We start from the raw sequence: 11,554 nt of genomic DNA on the forward strand, positions 1-11,554 counted from the left end.
ATACAATCAAAACAGAATAAAAACCATTCATCCAGGTCAGCAAATGTACTGTTGATTTCATGTAGGAAACATAACTACTGGAAAGGAAAGGACCTCCAGTAACTGCTTCAATGGAAATCAAAAAGAGAGGATGACACTTTCCCCACATTTGGCATAGAGGAAGAGAGAGATCATCAGGTTACTCCTTTTCAGGTCTTCTGAGGGGGGCAATTCATTCTATTTTAGTGATTAATCCTTTCTGATACAATGTTTCCAGACACATCATGAAAGGAGGATGGAGGGGGTGGGAAGAGAGGAGCACAGAATGACCAATTAGAAATCATTGGTTACATATGTCCTTTCACAAGAGACAGAAAGCTCTGTTCCACATCTCCCAGGTACAAAACATATTCTCTAATGGGATCTCCTACATAACACTGCCAAAAATTACTTGAACAGGCAGAAAACTTTTTTTTCCATAATAGTATTTTATTTTTTCTAATTACATGCAAAGATAGTTTTCAACATTCATTTTTGTAAAATTTTGAGTTCCATATTTTCCCTCTCTCCTTTCCCTCTCCCTTCCCTAAGAGAGCAAGTGATTTGATATAGATCATATATGTACAATCATGTTAAACATATTTCTACATTAATCATTTCATGAAAGAAGAATCAAAATAAAAGGGAAAAACTATGAGAGAGAAAAAAACAAACAAAAAAAGTGAAAATAGTATGCTTTGATCTGTATTCAGACTCCATAGTTCTTTCTCTGACTGTGCTTGCATTTTCCATCATGAATCTTTTGAAATTGTCTTAGATCATTGTATTTCTGGGAAGAGCTAAGTCTTTCATAGTCAATCATCACACAATGTTGCTGTTGCTGTGTTCTCCTGGTTTCAAGCAGGCAGATTACTAAAAATAAATTTCAACCACATAGGCAATTATAGAAAACTCCAACCTCTTTCATGTTCTTTTCAGAAAACGTCAAATTTAGTAAATACATTTTACCAAATTTTCTGTATATGTTATATACAAGCACAGGTAAATTGCAATGCTTTGTTGTTGTTGTTTTTAATGCAGTTCAGTATTACTTTTCAAACAAAATTATAACCACAAATTAATAAACTTTACAAAATACCAAAGTATGGAAATAAACTATTGACTCAAGTTTTGATGACTTAAATGATGACAAATCTTACCACTAAGTTTTGGAGTATTTATGGTTAGGAAATATCTGCTAAAGTTAGAGATAAGATAAAAGATGGGTTAGGCTATGCTGTGCAGTAATGTTAGACTGAGCAGAAAGGAGAAGACAATGACAGGGGTTTTGAAGTTGAAGAACTACTAACATTGAGATTTATGAACTCTAAAGTAACGAAATAACTAGGTATCCACATTAAGAACTAAATTTGAGCCATTGGACTGAAATGTGGCAAATTCAGGATACCAGCTTGAGAAACCTTTTCAAATCATAAACTTTTTAAGGGAAGGGGCTATATCTTATTTATCATTCAAAATGATTCCTTTAATACAGTGAATTGCACATAGCAGTTGAAAAATGAATGAATAAACAAATAAATAAAACAATGAATAATTGAATGAGACAAAGAATTAGATAGAAGCCAGAAAGCAGGACAAAGAATGCACCAAGTTCAACAATATAGGAAATTTAACAGATGAACATAAACACACTAGTCACTGTAGAGGACATGTTTCACACACTCTCAATGGCTGAAAAGAGGTGCTAGCTGAATGGAACATAGAAGTAAAAAAAAATAATGTGATAAATACTAATAAACTCAAAAGAGGAAAAAACAAAGTCTTGGAACTTATTTCTTACTATAAGAACTACCACATGTTTTCAGAATAAAGGCATTTGATTTAAGCAAAAAATTTTTTGAAAAAATCTAATATCAAAGCTTTGTCCTTTGGGAACTGAATACTAGAGTCATATTAGAATCATACCTGCATAAGCTCTCTGAGACATTGCTATTTTGTTAATCATTTCATTAAGTAATAGGTTTCTCTGTGACTTGTTAGTCACAGAGCCCATTGTTTGAGAAGTCATGTAAATCCCAGTTGGTAACCAAAAGCTAGGCATTGATTTACTGAAAAGAATATGGAAATATGAAAAATATCCAGGAATTTAAAGTAAAAGTTGACTACTGCTCTAGAAAAGTCTTAGAAACCTAGGGAGAAAAGGCTTAAGAGTTTGAATATACTTGTATGTATGTATATACAGTTATCTCTTCCACATAGTGACTTTCCCCATCACAGTTTCAATATATCGCAGGTCAGCATGAGAAACTAAATGGGAATTTCTTAAGAGTTTTGTGTAAGTTGCAAATGACACACAAAGGCCAGCATATGACACAGAAAAAGTTTAGAAACTCAGAAATGCATAACATATATGTATAGTATTGTATAATATCAACCCAAATTTTACAGTAAGGTACTATAAATTCTCCATAAAATAAAAAGAAAAAAAATTAGATTTCTCTTGTATAAAGGGAAGGCCAAAAAATTTTTATGCATATTTTCCACATTGTGGAGCCCCTAACCAAGCGCCTAACCCCTGCGATGTGGAAGGGGTAACTGTGATATGTTTGAATGTACATACATACATGTGTATGTATATACACACATATTGTATATGCATTTATATATCCATATCTATCATATATCTATATTTCTATATGAATACAATGAAGAAGATACTTGAAAAACAAATACATTTCATTCAAATTAGTCTAAAGAGTATAAGAAAAGGATTCTTATTATTATTTAACTATTCAACCATGGAGAGCCAATTGTACCAGTTCCATATGTATTGAGAAAGTGTTGGGGGCATACTACAGTAAAAGAACTTCTATATCATGAACATTTTTAGAAAGGGAAGTGGGGTTAACAATGAAAGAAAAAAAATAGACATGTACAGATTAAGTCTACAACAAGTTAGGCTAACTGACACGACTTTCCTTCTTCCCTCAGGGACACGACCTTTAATTCGAGGAAAATGGATGTGGTTAGAATGTACACTGAAATAGGTTGTCTGATAAGTACTGTGACAAATCATGTTTGTATGAACTTTTAAACTGAATTATTGTACAAATGCAAAATATTTTTCATTTTGTTAACATTACCCATAAATTTGTGTGACAATATTTATGAAGCAGACAATAGCTATGTGATATTAATAATGGTTCTCTTCGATTGTTTGAAAAAATGGATTTTTGAAATTGTAAGTTAGGCTACATGCTAAACTTTTCATTCAGAATATAGGCAACATTGATATATATATGCTTGTGTGGAATATAATTTAAAACTAGCCTAATTGCACTATATACACACATATACACATGGATATACACTTATACACACATATATACTTGCATATGTGTATGTGGAATAAAAGACCATATATGCATGAATGCAATACATGTATGTACAGTTATATATGTATGTGCATATAGGTGTACATATATTCATAGATATGTATACACATATATACACAGATATGTTTGTATCCCTCATGTCATCTTTTTAATGGTAATCAGAAACCTCAGATCTTCCAAATTCCACGTTCCTGAATATCTGTCCATTGTTTTGAAAGGTAGTCTATACTTTCTAACTTTTTCCAGGATGAGTGAATTTGACTAACACTTTTCTTTCTCAAAGATATGATTAATTAAAAATATGAAGACTAATAGAATAAATAATCTTATAGTGATATTTATCCTGTGACATTATTTGCATATTTAAATATTTATAATCATTTCTACACACAAAGTAACAAAAATAATATTGAGACAATTTCTTTTAAAAGGATCTTATAAATGTTAGAATGTATTTTAAAGTGTTAAATTTATTAAAATTCTTTTGTGTTCTATGGTCATCATAATTCTTAGGCCTTTGTGACCTCCAGATAAGTTAGGTTTTCAGAGGTTTGCAGAGTGATTCTTTGATAAGAAAATGCTAGTCACCAAAATCTCTTCCCTTATTCCAAAATCTGTAACTAAGTAGGAGCTTCTCATTTGTTCATAACTGGAGGATTGGCAAGTGACAAAAGAAAAAAAATCCAGATACACTAAGAAATAACTTAATCAAGTAAATGAAAGGGACAGTGTCATGTATACAGGAGACAATATGAATGTCTACTGCTCTTTACCTTTATTTTCATCTGTCTCCTCTAAAATCAAGATATATTACATGTAATATAATACATATATAATAAGAGAAACAATGTTGATAAAGCTCTGGGCCTGGAATTAGGAAGATGTGAGTTCGAATCCATTCTCAGACATTTACTAGCTGTGTGACTATCGGCAAGTCATTTAACCTCTGGTTGTCTTAATCTACTGGAAAAGAAAATGGCAAATCACTCTAGTATCTTTGCCAAGAAAATCCAATAGATAGCATGTGGATGAGGTCCTGAAGATTAGCATACAACTGAATGCTATCATGATGGCTAAATAAGGAACTTTGTAAATCTTATAATTTTATAACTATATCACTTGTGATAGTTACTATTACCATCATCATCATAATTATTACTATTTTTTAGCTTTTTTTTCTTTGGAGTTCAAATAGAACTACCCTTGCTCATGTAATTAGCCTGATATTGTTCTTTGTAATCAATTAGCAAACATTTTTAAGTGCCGATAATGTTCTAGATACTGTGTTACCACTGGGGATGAAAACACAATGAATGAAAAAAAAATGGACTATTGTAACATGTACAAAATAACTTCTCTTTTTAGTTAATTAATTGTTTTATAGATTTTTTATTATTTTAAAGATTATTTCCCCCAACTTATGCAGGTGGGAAGTACAAGGTTTATTCACAGTCCTAATTCTACTACTGTTCAGCATGGGAACTTTGATCTGCTCAGTTTTTAACCTGGCCTCCCAGGAGGCAGCTTAGTGGACCCCTGTTCAAGGAACTACATTCTGGTGCCTTAATTAGTGTTGACACCCAATAGGCACAGCCCACTGCAACTCAGGACTCTTGAGCTTAAAAGATGAACTAGCCTCATCTTCCCTGGCAGCAGAGTACCGCCATCATGCTCAGCTGTTTAGTAGATTATTATTATTTATTCCCATTGACATGTTGTTTTACTACTATTTTTTTTTTATGTTTAGCACTCTATTGACTTTTTATGGGGGTTGCTAAAATAATTGGATAAAAATATTTTTAAAATGTTTTCAAAATATATTTGACTTCTTCAGGCCCACTGAAGGCATCTACTTCAGGACAACTCTCATAGCACTGTATTATGAGTATTATACATATCCTAACCCCATTTAAAAAAAATCCTTCTCTAGCTTTGTAAAATTCAAAAGCTTTTCATTCTGTATAGTTTGGAGTTCATGAGTGTTCAATAAGGCCACATCTATTTAAATGCTATCCATGATTTCTTACATATCACTGTGAAGTTCAGACAATTGTGGGCAATATTTTTGTATGTGATAATGTTCTGATATAATTTGTTAAATTATGTAATTTAGTAAATTATCAAGACTAGTTTGGGAGCTGTATCTGTTGTATGGGAATTTGTCTTTTATTAGTTTATGAAGGATGATGAAGTTCTGTTCTATAATTCTGGCCACCTGTCTTTGTTAAGTGCTAAACTTTGGCAACCTGCAACAATATGTTGCATAGTTCCTACCATTTCCTTGTATGATCTGCATCAATTAATTAAACTGGTCTCCTTAAGGATAACTTTTTGGTCATTTCTTATGACTGTGACCTGGTCCTGAATTTTTGTCATAAACTCCTCATTTTCAGTAAACAAATTCATACATCTCAGACATCTGTTTGAAACTTCATTGTCAAAATATTAGACTATTTTGGGTGAATGTCACTCACGGAGGTCCTTTTGATTCCCTTCTTGCATCTTAGTGCTTACATAGGCTTCATCTACAGGTAAAATGCTTTTTGTTACATTTTACAAATCTGGTAATACACCTTTTGTCAGTTTTCTATTGTTATGTTTCTATGTTATGATGTTTATTGTTCCAAAATTATTTCTGACAGGTTTTTGCCCACTTTATCATGTGCTCTTGAGAATATGTCATTAATCTTCCTCATTTTTTATAAGAATAAATATTTTCATATCTGCCTTGAGGTGATAGGACCTGTTTTATTAATATTGTATGGGTTTCTATTAATATATTTAATAAATTTCTTATAATTCATTTGTTATTCCAAAAATTAACATAAAGACTGCTCCCCCACCCCACTCCCTGGAGGGTAAATGCTTTAATCATGTTCTTCCTATTTAGCTTTGATTTCACAATAAAAGTAGGGCTCTAGACAGAAAATGCCATACTATTACCATTGTAAGCATTTTGTTCAATGTGTACTGCCAATAGGACACCAAGGCATTTCTTTGGTTAGCTTTTTCATTATTGTTATATTTTCAATTTGATTTTGATTTTTAAGTTTAAAATCTTTGCTCTCTGTTTTTATTGACATATTTCTTTTTCAAATCCAGATTATATTTTAATATCATTGAAGAAAGTTTATATGAGTTGAAGCTGTTTAATATGTTTTTTTTCAAGAGGAGGCATATAACTATATATTATCCATGTACTTCAAGTGATTAATATCCTTGTATAAAACCTGTTCTATAACTTGGAATCATGTTTTATTCTATACAGCAGAGGTGATAGTGCATTTAAAGCAAGGCTGAAGCACAATAAGTAGAAGCCATGTCCCTTAGAGACATCTTTATGGTGGTAGCATGTTTTAAAGAGAGAACAGTTTTCCATGCATACATGGAAAATGGTCTCATCATATGTCTAGGATAATACACAAATAGAGCAATACAGATACAGAGGTTTGGAATTAAAGAGAAATAGTTACATCCATATATGTATGTATTATATAGTTGTCAATATGAATGTACATATGTATATATATATATATGTGCATATATATACATATATATTCATAGACAATGAATAAACCATAAGGACTTTTCTATTGCCTAGATAAACCAAGTCAAGAGCTTTCCTATAATCACATAAGGCAGTGTAATAGCTAACATTTATAAAATCCTTACTATGTGCCAGGCACTGGGCTAAGCACTTTCCAATTGTTATTTCATTCAATCTTCACAACAACCCTAGGAGGTAGGTGGTATTATTAATCTCTGTTTTATACATGAGAAAATTGAAGCCTATGAAGTTAAGTGACTTGCCTGGAGTCACATAGCTAGTAATTGTCTTAGGTCACATTTGAAATCAGATCTTCCTGATTCCAGGACCAGGATTCTATACATTGTACCACCTAGCTGCCTAAAAATATTACCATTTTTTGGGGTTGCTTGATCAATAACCATAAAATCTATGAGTTGCCCTTTCCACCTCTGAGAATTGTTAACACATTATTTTTGTTCTTTACTCAATGTATTATTTTCTTCAAAATTTGTGTATATTTCTTGAGTGATATAAGATCTGAACTAATTTCATAAACATGTAAATAAGAAATTAATCTATATTTGGAAGTATCACTAATGTTTTCATCTTTTGGTAATATATTTTTATTAAGAAAGTTGGAATAAGGCTTGAGCATGAGAGGAAGCTGGTGAAGTACTTTGATAAAGACCTATCATTGTGGTTTCTCTGAACAACAACAACAACAGCAACAACAACTAAAAGCATTTATCTTATTCAGTGCTGTTGCCTTCGAGTTTTTTAGAAAAGCTATAGTTTTATTCAGCGCCTTCTATACTATTTTTCATACATTATAGTAAAAATACAAAAAAAATATGCTTTTGGTTTCATACAATTTGCATTTTTGTTGTGGTATATTTCTTGTAATCATAGGTAATGAGATATTTTTCATTTTCTTTTTTTTAGAGCATTCTCTCTTCCCATTTGATTCCTTTGTGTTTTAAGCCCCTGTTAGAATATATTATAAATCTGTAACAGTTTGTTTTACAATTCCCAAAGTATTGTTATGAAAAGTTTTGTAGATGTTGATTTCTTTAAACATATTCTTACTTTCTAGGTTTGATTTCAGGATGCCAATAAGTTTCTTAACATATTCAGGCTCATGCTTCATATCAATATCCATATGCTCAATATGTCTTACTTTTAAAGAGACAAAATATTTGTAGCTAATTGCCTTCATTCATAGGTACAAGAGGAACAAGCTTCAAGGCTTCATTATCTGGTTTTCCTTGGTGTACATTCTAAATTTTAGATTTATTAAATTGAAATAAAATATTTATATCTTTGGATAAGGATTCTACAAGATGAAGGACCTGTTTAATTTGATTTCTGATGGAGTCATATAATTTTATATTATCTATATGCATCAAATGGTTAATAAGAGATTTCCATTCATCTACTTTCATTTTAAAGTACATAATTAGTTACTCTCAACCTGGATTAATCAATTTGCCAAGATAATTTTACCAGGATGTGGCTGCTGCACATTCTATAACATCTTACAGTCATGGGTGAGAGTTGAGTGCAACCAAAGTGGATGAAAACACCTATCCAAAGGTGGATGAGCAGCCCTGAAGAAAGCTCTGCAAACCCTCATACCAGAGGTGCTAGTCCTCCTTGATCACCTCTTTGTCTACCCCAAGCATGAAGACTTCCCTCAGAAGAATGGGCAGATGAGAACAATTTGTGCCAATAGCCAATAAGGCAGCTAAAGCAGGCACTGTGGAGTGTTTAGAGTTTGGTCAGACATTGAAGAGGCCCATTCACTGTATCCCAGACCACTGCCAGCTGTCCTCCATTAGGTTTCAATGATTCTGGAAGACAGAGTATAGCTGAAGACTTTGTGCAATTCTGCCTCAAAAATCCAATCTGTGTGCAAGTCAAGACATCACCTGGAGTTATCATTGTTCCTCTTCAAAAATGAAGGACAAGGGGTAGCTGGATGGTACAGTGGATAGAGAACAGGCCCTGGAATCAGGAGGACCTGAGTTCAAATATGGCTTTAGACACATAACAATCACTAGCTGTGTGACTCTGGGCAAGTCACTTAAACCCAATTGCCTCACCAAAAAAAAAAAAAAAAGAAAAGAAAAAAAAGAACAAACAACAATAGTTAGCTCCATTTCTGAAAGAAGATAATAGATTTGAAGATAAGAAGAATTATAATGAACTTAAAATGTTTCCCTGAAAAATGTCGTATTTTATTTGAATTGTTCTTAGCATTGTTATTATGTTGTTAACATGTCTTAAGTAGATAGCAGTTTTCAAGGTAGACATCATTATTGGTCTAGTGTTCTCAATATTTCTAAATCTGTTTTATATATTTTCATTATGTGAATAAGCCACATGCATGGAATTGATCTAAAGAATCTATAATAATCAACAAAGTCAAGATAGATATCACGGCATTTTTGGAAAGTTTGTACAAGAATTGTTGAACTGATAATAATCACAGAATCATAGAATTTGAGAGTGTCCATCTAGTCCAATCCATACATGAAATGAACCTCAATTATAATATAACATACAAATGAGTATCCAGCCTATACTTGACTTTCTACAGATGGGGAACCCATCATCTCTCAAAGTAGCCCATTTTACATTTTGACAGGTCTAAGTATTAGGATTTTTTCCCTGAAATCAAATGTTTGCCTTTTTGCAGCTTCAATCCATTGATGCTGATTTTGCCTTCTGAAACTAAGCACAACTGTAACCCTTCCCCCATGTGATAGCCTCTATATACTGGAAGAAAGCTTTCAAGAAAGCCCGCTCACCCAAGTTTTCTCTTCTCCAGGCTAAACATCCTCAATTACTAAGGTCAATATTCACATGAAAGAAACATAAAGCACTTCATCATTTTGGTTGCACCTCCTCTGCTTTAAAAAAATGGATTAAATTTTTCAAAATGCTAAACAGCACAGAGCTATGCACAGATCTCTGTGGCACTCCAGTAGGTAATTTTTACCACACTTACATTGAATCATTAATGACTATTAATTATTTGAGTGAATTTAGTTACCCAATGACCTCTGAACCAATTCATCAATATTCCTATCCAAAACATATTATTGTTCTACACAAGAAATATGACTTTATCAACAGCTTTGAAAAACTCTAATCACAATATTCCCCTTTTCTACTAGTTTAATAATCCTAGCATGATGACTGGCATCAACTCTTTTTGACAAAGACATGAAGCTTTTGTAATCATTTTATAATCATTTATAACCATTGCTTCCCTTTCTTTCCTTTTTTTTTTTGTGTGTGAGGAAATAATTGGGGGTAAGTGACTTGCCCAGGCCCACACAGCTAGTAATTGTCAAGTGTCTGGTCTGAGGCCAATTTTGAACTCAGGTCCTCCTGACTCCAGGTCCAGTGCTTTATATATTGCGCCACCTAGCTGCCCCTTTCTACTTGAATATTAACCATCTTTTCAATGATTGGTTCTAGATTTTTCAATTGATGTCACAGTCATTAGCCTATAGTTTGAAGAACCCATTCTTTTTCTTTCTTTGGGAGTAGGGTGGGGTAGAGTGTGGATTTTGACATTCGCTTTTCTCCAATCTTGTCAAACCTCTCGTATCGTTTTCCATAATGTTCCAAACATTACTTAGACTGGCTTAACAATCATATCTGCTAGGTATTTCTAGACCTGAAGATTTAGTTCATGTAGTAATAATATTTATGTAGTGCTTTTAAGTTTCAGTACACTTTATAAATATCATCTCAGCCAAGTGACTTGAATTTATCAAGAGTAGCTAAGTGCCCTCTTATTATCTCCTTACTTATTTCTTGTATCATTTGCCCCAGTCATTTTCATACTATTAAAAGTCTTATCAAAGAAAGCAGAAGTATAATAAGAATTGATCAACTTTGCCTTCTTTCTGATACCAGTTAGCATCACACCATTCATACCAAACAAATTTCTATTTCAGTTCAATCTTTTTTCATCCAATAAAGCAAACTAAAAGTAAAATAAAGGAAACCAAATCAACAACAAAACATTTTGTTGTCCTTCCTTTTCCTTACCAGCATTCTTTCAAATAAATTCTATCACTCTGCCCTTGTTGGAATCATTTACAACATCATTTCTTCATAATTTTATTCTTGAACAACTTCCATCCCTTCTTGGCTTATTTCCTATGTAACATTTTAGCCCATGGGATCCTATTTATCTCTCCCCTGAACCCTTCAAAAGCTGCTTAATTAAAATCTGGGATGCATGTCAGATTATGCTTGGGTATCCTGTCCTGGGCTATCACTAATTCTAGAAGACGATGCTCCACACCCTGATTTCCTATCACATCTGAAGTAGCAAAATTATTCCCTCTCTGTTATGGAGGATTATATTTATCATAGAATTCCTCTTCTACCGTTTTTTAAAATAATATTTTGTTTTTCTCCAAATATACATTAAAACAGTTTTTTAGCATTTTTTTAAAGTGTTGAGTTCCAAATTCTATGCCTTCCTCACTCCCTCTGTTTTGCCCTCCCTGAGCAATCTGATATAGGTTAGGGTGAAATTATCACTAATGCAAATCAAAAAATATTACCTGCTCTGCATTTTTTTTTTGGTGAGGCAATTGGGGTTAAGTGACTTGCCCAGAGTCACACA

This window comes from Vombatus ursinus, unplaced genomic scaffold (assembly GCF_900497805.2).
Source record: "Vombatus ursinus unplaced genomic scaffold, bare-nosed wombat genome assembly UNPS02014791.1, whole genome shotgun sequence".
NCBI lineage: Eukaryota > Metazoa > Chordata > Mammalia > Diprotodontia > Vombatidae > Vombatus > Vombatus ursinus.